At 35.5% G+C, this 17,116-nt stretch overlaps 1 protein-coding gene across 16 annotated transcripts in view; it reads left to right on the forward strand.

Annotated features, from left to right (window-relative positions):
* ERC1 (ELKS/RAB6-interacting/CAST family member 1) overlaps window positions 1–17,116 on the forward strand; it is a 537,425-nt gene that overhangs the window by 70,064 nt on the left and 450,245 nt on the right. The window lies entirely within an intron of this gene.

Genomic DNA, 17,116 nt, shown 5'->3' on the forward strand with positions numbered 1-17,116 from the left:
ATCAGAATACAAAAAGTAATAGCCCCCAAATTGACAAGGGAAAAATAAAACTTTATTTGCAGATGACATGATACTATATATAGAAAACTGAAAAGACTCCCCTCAAAGAACTGCTAGAACTGATGAATCAGTTCAGTAAAGTCACAGGATACAAAGATGCACTTCTATATAATAAAGCAGCAGAAAGAGAAATTAAGAAAACAGTTTGATTTATAGTTTTACCAAAAATGATAAACTACTTAGAAATAAACTTAGGAGTGAAAGACTTGTGCTCTGAAAACTATAAAACATTTATGAAAGAAATTGAAGAAGACAATAAGAAATGGAAAGACATTTCATGCTTATGGATTAGAAGAACAAATATTGTGGAAATGCCTATACTGCTTAAAGCAATCTACAGATTTAATGCAATTCCTATCAAAATACCAATGGCATTTTTTACAGAATTAGAAGAAACAGTCCTAAAATTTGTAAGGAACTAAAATATCCCCAAATAGCCAAAGCAATCCTGGAAAAGAAAAAAACTGGAGGTATCACATTCTAGACTTCAAGTTATTGCAAAGCTGTTGTAATCAAGACAGTATGTGTACAAAAGTAGACACATAGATTAACAGAACAGAATTAAAAACCCAGAAATAAACCTACTTTTATGTGGTCAATTAATTTTTGACAAAGTAAACAAGGATATGCAGTGGGATAAAGGTAGTCCCTTCAACAAATGGTTTTGGGAAATCTGGAGAGCTATGTGCAAAATGAAACCAGATCACTTTCTTATACCATATAAAAGTACATTCAAAATGGATTAAAGACATTGCAAGACCTGAAACTGTAAAAATCCCAGAAGAGAACACAGACAGTAATTTCTCTGACGTTGGCTAGAGCAACATTTTTATAGGTATTTTCTTGAGATGAGGGAAATAAAAGCAAAAATAAACTATTTGGACTGCATTAAAATAAAAAGCTTCTGCACGTGAAGGAAACAATCAACAAAGCTAAAAGGAACCTGTGGAATGGGAGAAGGTATCTGCAAATGACATATCTGATATAGGATTAGTATCCAAAATATATAACTTATATAACTCAATAGCTCAAAAACCAAATAATCCAATTAAAGAATAGGCAGAAGACGCGAACAGACATTTCTCTAGAGAAGATATACAGCTGACCAACAAACACATGAAAAGATGCTCAACATCACTTATCATCAGGGAAATGCAAATCAAACCTCACACCTGTTAGAAAGGCTAAAACCAAAGATGAGAAATAAAGTGTTGACGAGGATGTGGAGAAAAAGGAGCCCTCATGCTCTGTTGGTGGGAATGCAAACTGGTGCAGCCACTGTGCAAAACAGTTTGGAGGTTACTCAGAAAATTAAAAATAGAGGTATGCTATGATCCACCAATCACACTTCTATGTATTTTCCCCCAAAATATGAAAACACTAATTCTAAGGTTAAATGCACTCCTATGTTAATTGCAGCATTATTTATTATAGCCAAAGTATGGAAGCAGCCAAAGTGTCTATCAATAGGTGAATGGATAAAGAAGATGTGTATATTATACACATACATATGTACACATACATACATATGATACAATATAATTCAGCCATAAAGAACAAATCTTGCCATTTGCAATGACATGGATGGAACTAGGGACTATAATTCTAAGTGAAATAAGTCAAAGAAAGATAAATACCAAAAGTTTTCACTCATATGGAGTTTAAGAAATAAAACAAATGAGCAAGGAGAAAAAAAAAGAAAGACAAACCAGGAAACAGATTCTTAACTATAGAGAGAACAAGTTGATGGTTTCAAGAGGGGATGTGGGTGGTGAGATGGGTGAAATAGGTGATGGGGATTAAAGAATACACTTACCATGTTGAGCACTGAGTGATGTATATAATTGTTGAATCACTGCATTGTACATCTGAAACATATAATGCTGTATGTTAATTATACTGAAATTAAATATAAAAAATATTTTAACAATTTTCCTTGTTACTGATTTTTTTCTTGTTTAGATACTTTAGGTTAAACAAGTAGCTTTACTCAACATGCCAATTTTCCCTTTAATAGGAGGATCAAAGAATTTGTTATTAAAATCTGTCAGAATAAAAGAATTATAGGTAACCTAGTTCATATTTTTAGTTTAAAAATATTTTTGATGCTAATAATAGGTATCTCCGTATGACTTTTTTTTTTTCAAATACATGATACAAAAAGGAGACCTGTATGTTTATTTTTTCAATCAATAAGAATGGGACAGAAGGGAAATTGTTGATTATTTTTGCTTTCAAATTTCCAGGGTCCTCATGTTGAAGATAATTCTATAGGCATCTTTGAGATAAAAGTTTTGATGTTAGGATTAACTTAGTTTCATGGCATGGGGATTCTCAAAAGAAAGATGTCATTTGCAGAAGTAGTGTGAGAGGAGGAGAGAAATTAGAATTCTTCCCAATCTCTTCTATTTTCTCATTTTGTCTTCCAGAGACAGAGGATTCTATGGGTAGAACTTTTTTTTTTTTTTTTTTTTTTTTTTAAGAATTCTCATGCCTCAGAATGAAGCTAGGGTTATTCTAAAGCAGCTTCATAATTAAAAACTTTCTTTGAAAATACTCTGCATTTTTTTTCATATGGATGGAATTGAATACATAATCATTTGGCTTTTTGTTTTGTGTTTTGTGTTTTTTCCAAATAGCAACTCAGTCCATTTCTATCAAAAGTTTCCTCTTAGGAAAATGTTTATATGATTAATGGAAGGCGTTGTATGATTAATGGCTCTATAGATAAGAACATTCTAAGCTTGGTAATCTGTCCCCTTTCATCATCTGTATTACGTACCTTATTGTATACTAAGTTGAAAAAGTTAAGTTTAAATGAGTTGTAAGAACATATTCTACTACCTAGCAGTTCCATCTTAGTATGTCTGCTTAAGAAACTTTTACACATGTGTACGAGGAGATAGAGGTACATGTGTTTATTATAATAGTGAGAAGGTGGATACCTAACTGCTTCTTAGTAGGTGAGTAGATAAATTGGTATTTACTCATAAATGGGATATAGATACAAAATCCCTTCTGCTGAAATACTTATGGCAGATGTATTTTGGAATTTAGATTGTTTCAGATTTTGAAGGATAATCCAGTGTGTGTGTGTGTATAAATATATATATAAATACAATTTTGTATTTGGCAGCACTGAGCAATCAAGCATACTACTGTATCTGTAGTGTAGCTTGGGTATATTCACATTAAATTGGATAAAGAAATGGCAAAGAGCCTAAACAGTTGAGGACTTGTATCATATGGCAGTTCTATTTTTATTTTTATTTTTAATTTTATTTTAGAAAGAGTAAGTGGTGGGAGGGGAAGTCAGAAGGAGAGGGAGAGAGTGAGTCCCCACTAGGCTCCATGCTCAGTGTGGAGCCCAATTCAGGGCTTGGCCCCACCACCTTGAGATCATGACCAGAGCTGAAATCAAGAGCCAGATGCTTACCTGCCTGAGCCACCTAGGCACCTCCATAGTTCTATTTTTATATTTTTGAGGAGCTCCCTACTCTTTCCCAATAGTGACTACCCCAATTTTCATTCTCAGACACATTAGGTTGAGTAACAGCCTTGCAATCTCATGACTCCAAGATGTTGACCTGAGCCAAAACCAGGAGTTGGATGCTCAACTTGACTGAGCCACCCCAGAACCCCTGCATGAGTCTTTATAACCCTAAGCTTCTGCCTTTCTCTCTTTTCTCTTTTTAAGAATGTAATGTTACCGTTGAATTAGATGATAGAGTATCCTACAGAGCATGTTAGAACTGGAAGAGTTATTAAATTTACTAAATTATTATCCTTTTTTCAAGCGAAGTCATTACCAGTTGTTAAATATTTAGTTTTTCATTCTCAAACTTATAACTGTAACTTTCTCTTTTGATTTTTTTTGTTGAAATGTAGTTTACATACAGTGAAATACATAGATCTTAAGCATCATAGAATTTTGACAAATGCCAATACCAATATAATCTGCAGTCTTATCAAGCAAGATATATTTTCATCATCCCATAAGGTTCACTGTACCCATTCTCACTTACTATCTTATCTTCCCTGCCCTCCAACAAATAATGTTCTAATTTCCTCCACCTTAGATTAATTTTGCCTGTTCTGGAACTTCATGTAAATGGAATTATCTACTCTGTTTTCTGTTGTGTTTGGCTTCTTTTGCTCAACATATTGTGTTTTACATTTATTCGACTTGTTGCATGTATCTGTAGTTATCCTTCTTAATATCGAGTAGTCTTATTTATATGGACATTGTGTAATCAGCTTATCCATTTTCATGTTGTTGGAGTGTTTCCAGTTTTTGGCTATTATGAATGAAGCTTTTATAACATTTTTTAAAGAGATTTATTTATTTGAGAGAGAGCGAGCGAGCACATGTGCATTAGGAAGGGATGGGGCAGAGGAAGTGGGAAAGAGAAACTCAAGCAGATTCTGCTCTGTGAGCAGGGAGTCTGATGCAAGGCTCTACCTTACCACCCTGAAATCAGACCTGAGCGAAAACCAAGAGTCAGTCACTTAACTAACAACATCACCACCCAGGCGCCCCTGTTATAAACTATTTATTTAAGATTTATTTATTTTATTTTAGAGAGAGTATGAAGGCAAGCAGGGAGGAGGGAGAGAGACACTTTAGCAGACTCCTTGCTGAACTCAGAACTTGTTGTGATGCTGCATCTCAGGACCCTAAGATCATGACCTGAGCTGAAACCAAGAGTCAGACGCTTAACAGACTCTGTCACCTGGGGTCCCCGTGTACATTTTTATACACGTGTGCTTGTAGACATGTTTTCGCTTCTCTTAGGGAGATATCTAGGATGGTAACTGTTGGGTCACAGGATAGATACATGTTTAATTTTTTTTTTAAGTTTTTTTTTTACCCCCCCAAGAGATACACAGAGAGAGAGACAGAGGCAGAGGGATAAGTAGGCTCCCTGCGAGAAGCCCAATGCAGACTCAATCCTGGACTGCGGGATCACACCTTGAGCCAAAGGCAGATGCTCAACCACTGAGCCACCCAGGCATCCCGATACATGTTTAACTTTATGAGAAACTGGCTGGGGCACCTGGGTGACTCAGTCAGTTAAGCATCTGCCTTCAGCTCAGGTCCTTCAGGTCTCCAGGTCCTGGGACTGAGCCCCACATTGGGCACCCTGCTCAATGGGGAGTCTGCTCTTCCTTCTCCCTCTGCCCCCCTCCCTGTGGCTCATGCTCTGTCTCTCAAATAAATACATTTAAAAAAAAAAGAAAAAAACTTCATGAGAAACTGGCAGACTGATTTCCAGAGTATTGGTATAATTTCACATTCTGGTCACTTTACATCTTGCTAACATTGGTGGTGTTTACATGTGAGCTATTCTAGTGGGTGTGTGATGGTATCTTTCTGATTTTTTCATTTTTGTAATTACTAATGATATTGGTCACTTTTTCATTTGTACATTGGCTAGTTATATATCTTCCTTTTTTAAAAGTGTATCTTTCACTCTTTTTTTTTTTAAAGATTTTATTTATTCATTCATGAGAGGCACACTCATGAGAGGCTTCCTCCTGAAGCAGGAGACATAGGTAGAGGGAGAAGTGGGCTCTTCGCAGGGAGCCAGATGTGGGACTCCATCCCCAGACCTGGGATCATGCCCTGAGCCGAAGGCAGACTCTCAATCACTGAGCCACCCAGGCATCCCACGTTCACTCATTTTTAAGGCATTTGCCTGTGTGTTTTTATTTGTGTTATAGGAGTTGTTTATATATTCAGGGTATGAGTCCTTTGACAGTTGGTATTTATCCCAGTATTTGGCTTGCTAGTTTATTTTTATAATGATCACTTTGATAAAAATTTTGATAAAATTGTAATTTTGATTAAGTCCAATGTGTCAGGTTTTAATTTTATCAAGTGTGCTTTCTAACATAGTGTCTAAATATCTTTTAGCTAAATGTATGCAGTCAGATGAAGTGATGATGAAAGATTTTGTAAACATAGGCCTAAGTATTTGAATTGAAAATATGATGTCGTAAGTAAACTTTCTGCAAATATGGATACAGGAGTTAAATACTTGTTTGAAAATAATGGTAACAAATGTATGTTTTGGGGTTTATAAGATAGAATTGATGGGAGTCAGGAAAACAAATTTATTTCCCTTTAAATACCCCCTGAAGATCTATCTGGTGTTCTTATTTGTACTTCACAGTGCTGCTAAATCATGAAGCAATTTTTATGCTGTTTACTACCTAATTCATTTCTTTTCTTTCGTCATTTTTCAAAAAGTTTTCATTAATTTTTAAAGATTTTTTTATCCTGTTTTATTCTATTTTTACAGAAGCAGGTGTAAGAATATTAGTAATACCTTATTTGATGATTGCCATGGAGAATATTAAAAGATTGTGAGCAGTAAATATATCTCAGTTACTTTCAGTAAAGATTTATGATTTTATCTATAAAAGCTTTGTATTTTTATACAGTTGTTATTGTTCGTATTTTTATTCCCAGATGCCTTTTGTTCTTATCAAGTTTCTTTCTCTTTTTAATTACACTTTTGAAAGATTTGTTCTTGTATAGAGAAATGCAGTTAAATTTTACATGTTAATCTTACATTTACCAGGTTGCTGAACTCTTAATGATACTGGTATCTTGTATTTTTTTCTGTTTTCATCATATAGTTTTATATAATGACTGTTCATCTTTTCTAATTCTGATACCTTTCATCTCCTCATCTGATTACACTTGTTCTTAGTATTTCTGTAGTAGAGTGCTGCCTAGTGTAGTCAGTTTCATTCTGATTTGCTTAATAGTTTGATTTTTGTAGGGAAGCACGTTTAGTAAAAATCTAAGTATTGAAATAAGATGTGAATGATTTTGGTTGGTTTATTCTGGTTTACTGATGTTCTTTGTATATGTTTTATGTTGTTTTCTCCAGAGAGAATTAATTATATAAATAATTTTTGAGCTTCCTCTCAATTTAAAATTTTTTGGTGATGGTGTATGTGATAGCATCTTAAGCAATAGCAACGTACATGAATGTTTTTCTGTAAGACTGTATAAAGTCGTGATCTCCGTACTCAGTATCAGTCTTCCTTGCTACTTTTCTTTCTCTAGAAAAGAAGGTGGGGGAGGGAGAGAGAAATTCTATAGTTTCTGATCAGCTGTGGGTACACAGTGACTTCAGTGTTGACATAGCTCTGTGGGACACAGACATCAGCCCTGTCAGCTTTATGTTGTGTGCTGCAGCTGAATGTCAGCAGGGACTCCCTTCAGATCACCAAGCTGGTTGCCTCATTCATTGAGCAAAATCTACTCCCCAAAGCAGCATTGCCAGGATTAGCTGTTATCACTTTCATAGCTGATAGATATCACCTAACTCTTTGTTCTTTTTTTTCTTTCTTTTTGATTCACATACCAGTATTTCAGTGACTAAATTTGAGGAGTTTGTTAACCTCATTTACCTTTTTTGCAGGTGTTTGCAACTTTTGGGTTTTGTTGTAGAGAATGAATTTATTACTTGAATTTATTACTTGAAATGCTGCTGGAATGAACAGTATCTTTTTGGTCTCTTATAGTTCTGTCATTGGATTGTTAACTGCTGCGTGTTCTCAAGTTAAACATTTATGGAAGTGGTTGTTATAGGATCCCTTTGTTGGTCAATTTTAATTTTGAGATTTTTTAAAAAAAATTATTTGGATGTTATTTATAATGAAATGAATCTCTTCAGTCCCGATATTGGTTAGCATGACATTTTTACTATTATAATTTCTGGTTTGGGGTACTATCCTTTCTGTACTTCCTTTACCAATTCCTTCTTACCCTTTTCTGTCGTTCAGTTTGGCAAGTCAGAACAGGATTTCTAGAGGATAGAATAATGCCTGAGCTAAGAATGAAAGGACAGGTAGGATTTAACTGGGAGTGAAAGAGGGAAACGGCAGAAGAGACTATGTAAATAGAGATGAAGGGCTAGATAATAAATAGTATGGCAATTTACGTAACTTAAGGTTATTTGGAATTTCTAGGACTTGTACTAAAAACGATTTATTGTTACTTGAATTATTGGGGCCATAAGATATAAAATATACAGTTGACCCTTGAGGAATGTGGGGGTTAGGGGCACAGTTCCCTGTGTAGTTGAAAATCTGCACGTAACTTTGGACTCCCACCAGAATTAACTATTAATAGCCTTCTGTTGACTAGAAGCTGTACTGATAAATAAAAAGTCAATTACATATTTTTTGTATGTTGTATGTTTTATACACCGTGTTCTTAAAGCAAGGAAGAGAAGAGAAAATGTTATTAAGGAAACCATGAAGAAGAGAAAATGTGTTTACATTTATAGTACTGTTCATTGAAAAAAATCCATGTATAAGTGGACCCAGGCTGTTCAAACCCATGTTGTTCATTCAAGGGTCAACTATATTTTGACCTTAGGATTTCTCTGTTTTGATAGCATTTTCATTTATTCTTTAACTTCCAGTCTAGGTTGTACTAGGGTAAAGATAGATGTTCTAATATTTCCTGGATTCAGTAGCAGAGAGTAGCTGCTAGACTTCTAGTATAATTGCCCGTTCATTTTCTTGACTCTGTCTTTTTTTTTAGAGGAGAATCAGCTCAAAGTAAGTGGGTAAGAATATTAAACAATTTCAATATATCCATTTGAATTCTATGTGGTTGTTTCTTGCATTGTAGTGTATCTTTTGCTGGTGTTCAGATTAGCCTGAGAACTTGGTTTCGGTTTGGGGATCCCTGGGTTTAATATTTGCTACACAGAAAATAAATCTTTATCATCAACTGAAAGAATAGTAAATTGATGATTAGAAAAAATGAATTACCTTAGAGACTCTCCCACTGTCTCAGTGTCTGAGATTCAGACTGATTAAATTACTCACCAACTTCCTTCTAAAATGATAGAAATTAGAATACTATCTTTTCATATTAAAGATTTATGAATCTATTCATAGTCCTCTCTAATAGGTTCCAAATTTCATTTGAATATATTGCATGTAGAATGAGTGCTTTACATGTATGTGTTCCACTTCTCTCCTGAATATTGTTTTTTTTTAAATCAGTAGTCCCATTCAGAAAAACTGTCCATTTATTTTTCTACCCAGTTTTGTGTCTGTCATATACAAAAGGATATAAAAAGATTACCATATTTATGGGAAGATACACGAAACAATTACCAAGGAACAAATCCACAGTAATAAATTGTTGTTTATCCACATCCACTCAAGTGTACATGGTTTATTGTAGGCCAACTTGCCAGGAAAGAAGCTATGTGAATTCATACCCCTCATAATAAGGTCAAGCAAACATTACAGAGCTGACAGAACCATGTTGCATATAGTTCTTAATTTTTTTTTAAGATTTTATTTATTTATTCATAAGAGACACACAGAGAGAGGCAGAGACACAGGCAGAGGGAGAAGCAGGTTCCCTGTGGGGGAGCCGGATATGGGACTCCATCCCAGGATCCCAGAAGCATGCCCTGAGCTGATGGAAGACGTTCAACCACTGAACCACTCAAGCATCCTGCATATTGTTCTTAATTTAAAATTTGTAACGGGGTAGTGCCGGTGAGTGAGTGTGTCTGTGTAACTATTGTGTTTTATCAATTTCTAAGCTTTATTTTTGGACAAGAACTCTATGTGCTCTGTATAGAACTAAAAGTATGAAAGATTCTTGTTTACTCTTGATTATCTGAATATGCTTTGCTTTGGATCAAACATGAATAAATCCAGGGGTGCTTGCCTGGCTCAGTCAGTGGAGCATGTGACTCTTGATCTCAGGATTGTGTGTTCAAATGCCACATTGGGCGTAGAGATTACTTTAAAAAAATAACAGACACAACACGAATAAATCTAGGGCATATAGTTAACATTTTTTTGTTAGGATTGTGTTATGTATTTTGGATAGTAATGTGATGGTACAGAGCAGAACATCATATAGCCTGAGGAAGTTGTAAGCTTTACTCAGATGACTTCAGTAAGAGTAATCATAAGCTGTTTTGCATCTTACATGGGTAAAGTTACTTAATGTATACATTTACATGATTCAGAAAAAAATTGTTCTTAATTTAACATAATATGGTGCAGTACTGGCACTTTTTCTAACTGGTCATCTTGACAAATAGTGCATAGAGTTCTCCATGATGTATTGTTTGTAATGATGACCATGTTCTTGTACCCATAATACAGTGGTACCCCCTTTATATGGTTTTGCTTTCTGTGGTTTCAGTTACTGGTGCTCACTGGCAGTCCAGAAGTAGACCTCTTTTTCCTTCTAACTTACTGTTAGAAGGTCACTTAATAGCCTAACACTACCTCACAGTGCCTGAGACATTCACCTTACTTCAGGTTGTCACATAGGCATTTTATCATCTCACATCATCACCAAAAGGTTGAATACAGTACAATGAAGTGTTTTGAGAGAGAGAGAGAGACCACAGTCACATAACTTTTATTACAGCATATTTTATTGTAGTTTTTTTTGTTAATCTCTTACTGTGCCTAATTTGTAAATTAAATTTTATCATGGGTATGTATTATTGGAAAAAAACATAGGGTATATAGGATTTGGTACTATCCATAGTTTTAGGCATCCACTGAGGGTCTTGGAACATATTCCTTGTGGAAAAGTGGGGGGACTACTGTATTTTTTTTTCTAAGTAAAAATAGCTCTAGACTACAAAGTTCTGTCATTTTAGAAATCAGGATAAACTGGACTGAAGTGTTCTGTTGTTCCAAGAAACTGAAGATTATATTTGGGAAGTTCTGCCTCATGGGAGTTTTTGATATTTATCTAAAATATCTTGTATGAAGGGTTGTGATCTCTTTGTAGTTTTTGCATATAGATGTATTTTTTTTCTAATAAAAGTCATAGTCCCTGTCAGAGATTTAAGAATTTTCATTACTAGGGGCATCTGAGTGGCTCAGTGGTTGAGTGTCTGCCTTTGGCTGAGGTCGTGATCCTGGGATTGAGTTCTGCATCAGGCTCCCTGCGGGGAACCTTCTCCCTCTGCCTGTGTCTCTGCCTGTGTCTCTGCCTCTCTCATGAATAAATAAAATCTTTTTAAAAAAAGAATTTTCATTACTGTCGTTCACAGTATCCTATCATTTCATTGAGATATAGCGTGGCATAATAATAGCACAATCCTTGGAGTAAATTTTAAGCAGTTACTTTACCAGTCTTTCCAAATCAACTGAATGTCAGAGTGAAAATGGTAGACTAGTAAGTGTTGGTCTAACATTTAGAATGTGAGAAGTGTGAGATTGTTTTGGAGAGTGTCATTAGCAGAATTCTCAAATAGAAATTCTGCTAATGCCTTACAACCAAGATCTTTCCACTAAATTCAATATATCTGTTTTTGGTGAATCATTATAAATGTCTGAGATGTGCAGGTTTACTCATTTTATCATCTGTATGATTATACTGGAGAAGGAGTAGCCTGGCTTCTAGCCCGCTGCTTCTTTCTTCTCCCAAGGGAGTTGGCAAGAATTTTTACAAAGTAAAGCTAGTTTGGATGTAGTCTAAAGTAGGGATGTTGATTCCTATTTCAGTGGAGAAAATTGCTGTGTAGCTTTGTAGGCTACCAGTTAGACCATCGTTTTATTTGTTTCATAGTACAATGGGTGCAAGCAGAGCTGAAGAAGTAGTAGCTGTATTTATTCACCAAAATGATAATTGCTGCAGTAATTTTAATCATAAGTGCTGAAGTATATGTGAGGCTGTTATCTGTAGTTAGCATCTGTTTCTTTTGACTTGAAAGGAGGAAGGAGGAAGGAAAGGAAGGAAAGGAAGAACAGTTGTACCTAGAAATCAGGTTCATTGTTGACTTTGACTTCTGATAATTTCCATTGGGATAAATTTACTCAGATTTTATCTGGGTTTTTTGACTTCTATTTTTTTTTTTTTTAATTTTTTTTTTTAATTTTTTTATTTATTTATGATAGTCACAGAGAGAGAGAGAGAGGCAGAGACACAGGCGGAGGGAGAAGCAGGCTCCATGCACCGGGAGCCTGATGTGGGATTCGATCCCGGGTCTCCAGGATTGCGCCCTGGGCCAAAGGCAGGCGCCAGACCGCTGCGCCACCCAGGGATCCCTGTTTTTTGACTTCTAGAAGTAAAGAAGGAAACTAGGATTGATCATAGTCCTCAGATAATTATTAACACTTTGCATATCTTTTTATTAAGGATTTTGATCTCTTTTTTTTTTCCTAAAGATTTATTTATTTATTTATGATAGAGAGAGAGAGAATGAGGCAGAGACACAGGCAGAGGGAGAAGCAGGCTCCATGCCGGGAGCCCGACGCGGGACTCGATCCCGGGACTCCAGGATCGTGCCCTGGGCCAAAGGCAGGCGCTAAACCGATGAGCCACCCAGGGATCCCCGGATTTTGAACTCTTAACAACTGTTAAGAATCTTTACAGATGCTAACAGTTAAATGCATTTAAAAAATCTAGTTCCTGAGTGAAAGTATCTGATAATTTTATTTTGTTTTCTTAAAGATTTTATTTATTTATTCCTGAGAGACAGAGAGAGAGAGAGGAGGTAGAGACACAGGCAGAGGGAGAAGCAGGCTCCATGCAAGGGAGCCCAACGTGGGACTTGATCTCGGTGCCCCAGGATTACGCCCTGGGCTGAAGGCAGGCGCCAAACCGCTGAGCCACCCAGGCATCCAATGATAATTTTATTATAAGTTTATTCTTGGTAAGAAAGAAAGCTTTTCAAAAGTTTGAAGATTACCAGAGTTGAAAATTCACTATTTCCTAAACATAATAGAAAAACCAGGAATGATGAAAGAAACAGCTGATATATTTGTACTTAAAAAAAAAAAAATCTGTAATAGCATAAACTTTGTTAAAAGAAAAATGACAGGGATCCCTGGGTGGCGCAACGGTTTGGCGCCTGCCTTTGGCCCAGGGCGCAATCCTGAAGACCCGGGATCGAATCCCACATTGGGCTCCCGGTGCATGGAGCCTGCTTCTCCCTCTGCCTGCGTCTCTGCCTCTCTCTCTCTCTCTCTCTCTGTGACTATCATAAATAAATAAAAAAATTAAAAAAATATTTAAAAAAATGACAGACTTGGCAATATATTTGTAACATACACAGCAAGCAACAGTTATTTAATCCACTTAGAAAAATAACAATGGGCAAAGAACAAGAACAGCTAAGTCACAAGGGAAGGAATATAAGGTGCTGGTAAATATGTGGATAGATAGTCAACCATGCTTATAATTAAAGAAATACCAGTAAAAGAAGTACCCAGAATTTTCAAATGTGTGGGAAATGGGCATTCCCAGGTATCATTTGGTGTAAGTTTAAGTGTATACAGACACTTTTAGAGATAATTTGTAATATATATCAAAATTATAATTGTATATCCTCCAGTTTAGCAGTTCTGCCTTTGAGAATTTATCCCCAGGAAAAATTGGAATACATGTACAAAGATATACATGAAGGTACCTGTTCTAATAGTGAAAACCGACCTAAATATTTATCAGTAGTCATAAATAAATTATTCAATATCTATACATTGGAATTTTATGGCAGGCATGATTTTTTCCTCATTTTTTAATTGTTGTAAATAAAATACATCTTACATTTACCATCTTAACTACTTTTCAAATGTATAGTCATTGGCATAAAGTACTTATGTTGTTGTGCAAACATTACCGCCATCCATCTCTAGAACTCATTTCATCCTGTAGAACGTGAATCTTCATATCTGTTAAACAGTGACTACCCATCCCCAACCCCCACTTTTTCCAGGTCCTGGCAGCCTCTCTTCTACTTTCTGCATCTATAAATTTGACTACTGTAGATACCTCATATAAGTGGAATCATATAATATTTGTCTTTTGTGACTGATTTATTTAGCACGATCAAGTTTCCTCCGTGTTGTAGCATATTAGAATTTCACTCTTTTTTAAGTTTGAAATATATTATAGACATTTTTTAAATTTAATTTTTGAGTGGGCAGTACTTCTATTTAGTTCAAATTCAAGAGGAAGGTTGGGAGGAGAGAAGATGGGAAGCGATTGCTAATTGCATAGGATTTCTCTAAGGGGTAATGGAAGTGTTCTAGAATCAGTAGTGTTTGATGTAGAACTTTCACTATGTTGAAAACCACTGAATTGTACACTTAAAACAGGTGAACTCTATGGTATGTGAATTGTATTTCAGTAAAGCTATTACTAAAAAATTTTAATGTCCATTATATTTCAGTTAAAAAAATTTAACTGAATTTACAAAGGAATAGAATAAATTTCTAGTAAAGTGTTTTTACAAGTTGTCTCTCAACTACTCTAGTTTTACTTTTTTTAAAAAAATTTTTTGTTTTTTTATTAGAGAGTTAGATAGGGAAGGGCGAAGGGAGAGGAAGAGAGAGAATCCCAGGCAGGCTCCACACCCAACATAGAGCTAATTGCAGGGCTCCATCTCATTATCCTGAGATCATGACCCAAACTGAAAGTAAGAGTTAGATGCCCAACCAACTGAGTCACCCACAGGCCCTCTAGTTTTACTTTTTTTTGTTGTTTTTTAAAGATTTTATTGGCAACCCGGATGGCTCAGTGGTTGAGTGCCACCTTCAGCCTAGGGCCTGATCCTGGGGACCTGGGATCAGGATCGAGTCTCACATCAGGCTCCCCACATGGAGCCTCTTTCTCCCTCTACCCCCCGTGTGTCTCTGCCCCCACCCCCCGTGTCTCTCAGGAATAAATAAATAAAATCTTTAAAAAAAAGAAAGATTTTATTTACTCCTGAGAGACACACACACACGCACAGTGAGAGAGAGAGAGAGAGAGACCGACCAGAACACAGGCAGAGGGAGAAGCAGTCTCCCTGTGGGGGAGCCTGATGTGAGACTCGATCCCAGATCCCAGGATCATGACCTGAGCCAAAGGCGGACGCTCAACCACTGAGCCACCCAGGCGTCCCCAGTTTTACTTAAAAAAAAAAAAAATTATTTCTTGTGTATCTTTTCAGAAATATTTTTATTTCTTATAAGTCATTTTTTATTTATAGTAAATAGTAAATATTCCTCCCTTTTAATGTAAGTGATAGTAAATTGAACATGGTGTTCTGCACCAAAGCAGACATCTCTGAGGTCTGTTTCTTTTATTTTTTGGTAAAAAGGTTTTTTTCTTTAAATTATAAAAGGATTACATGGTTAGTTAGTATAGAAAAGTATGAAGAGAAATGTAAGAGCTATCCATACCCAGAGATAGTTATTGCTAATTGTTTATATTCTTTTACACTTTTCTCTGTATGTATATATACTCTTTTAAAAATTAGAATTGAGATCATCCTAAACTTGATATTGTGAAGTCTGCTTTTTTACACTTAATATATTATGACCCTAGTTTTCAAGCAGTAAATATAAATCTGCATTGTTTTTTTTTTTTTTTTTATTTTTTTATTTTTTTAGGGTTGCATAGTATTAAACTATGTGGGCATTTCTCATTTACTCATCATCTATTAATATCTGTTTAGGTTTTATCTAATTTTGTCACTATGATAAACAAGAATGAGTATCTTTGTATGTACACCTTTGTACCCTTGCCAGATAATTTGAAATGTTTACTACCCTGCTATTTTGCAGTCTGCCAAATTTTTTCAATATGTGTTTTAAAATATAAACTACAAAGATTTCCACAATATTATTAACTCTGAAAAGATGGTGCAGGTATTTAAATCCTTAATTACTTTTAAATATGAGGAAATCTGAAATGCAGAAAGTGGCATTGCGTCTAACATTGCATAGCAGTTAGTGTGAGAGCTGGCACTAAAACTCATGTTTTCTGATTGTAGGTTAGTGTTTTTTCCACTGTGGCACACTGCCAGTCCTTAAATACCTTCAATACAAGGAGTGATTTTGTTGTTGCTTCTTCATTTTTAAAAATATGATTCTTGTGATACACTTTTAGAATCCTTGTATAATGTGCTGCAGTTTTCCATTCAGATTAAAGGTTCATATACCTTCATTGGGGAGTACAGGCTAAAGATATGCCCTCCCAGACATTTTGCAGTTTATCTGCATTAACATCTTCATGTAATTGTTCATCTATATTGTTATCTTTATGAAAAGCTCAGAAAAAAAAAAGTTCTGTAGTCTGTCCTCTTCCCCTCCCCGCCCCTTTTGAAAGATTGAAGTTATTTTCTCTGGGTAGTACTAGTTTCAGTTGGGCTGGGAGAATAGCTTTGGTTTCAGTGACAGCTCCATCATTTACTGTGTGATCTTGGGCAAGTTACTTAAATCTCTGTAAGACTAGTGTCATCATCCATAAAATCAAAATAATAGTACATGTGTCATGAAGATTAAATGAATTAACACATAAAAAGTGCTTGGCACAATTTGGCATGTAGATACTACTCATTAAATATTAGAATTACTTAATGTGTGAATTTAAGTCCTTAAAAGTCATTTTGTGTTTTGATATCCTTTGTATTTTTTGATGAAACTTTTTTTTGAACTTTTAATTTTTTTATTATTAATTTATTTATTTTTAAGATTTTATTTATTTATTCATGAGAGACAGAGAGAAAGGCAGAGACACAGGCAGAGGGAGAAGCAGGCTCCATGCAGGGAGCCTGATGTGGGACTTGAACCTGGGTCTCCAGGATCACACCCTGGGTCAAAGGCAGGCGCCAAACCGTTGAGCCACCCAGGGATCCCTGATGAAACGTTTTAAAAAAATTTGAGACAAAGCGTACACAAACATGAGAGAGGGAGAGAGAGAGAGAGAGAGAGAGAATTTCAAGCAGACTCCTTGCTGAGTGGGTTATCTTAACTGGATCTCACAAACCTGAGATCATGACCTGAGTTGGATGGTCAATTGACTGAGCCATCCAGACACCCATTTCGATTAAACTTCTATATGATGTATTTGTATTCCTGTAGATTTCCTCTTCTTCTTTCCTCCCCTCTCCTTTAATTCTATGTAATACATTCTATTGATTTGGAATAATATATTTTGTCATGGCTTGTACAAAAGGAGGAGCTGCCATACTTATTTCCTGTTGGGAGTAAACACATGTTAAGTAACTGAGATTTTATAGATTATCTCAATCATTTTTTAAGA

This window comes from Vulpes vulpes, chromosome 8, assembly GCF_048418805.1.
Source record: "Vulpes vulpes isolate BD-2025 chromosome 8, VulVul3, whole genome shotgun sequence".
Taxonomy (NCBI): Eukaryota; Metazoa; Chordata; class Mammalia; order Carnivora; family Canidae; genus Vulpes; species Vulpes vulpes.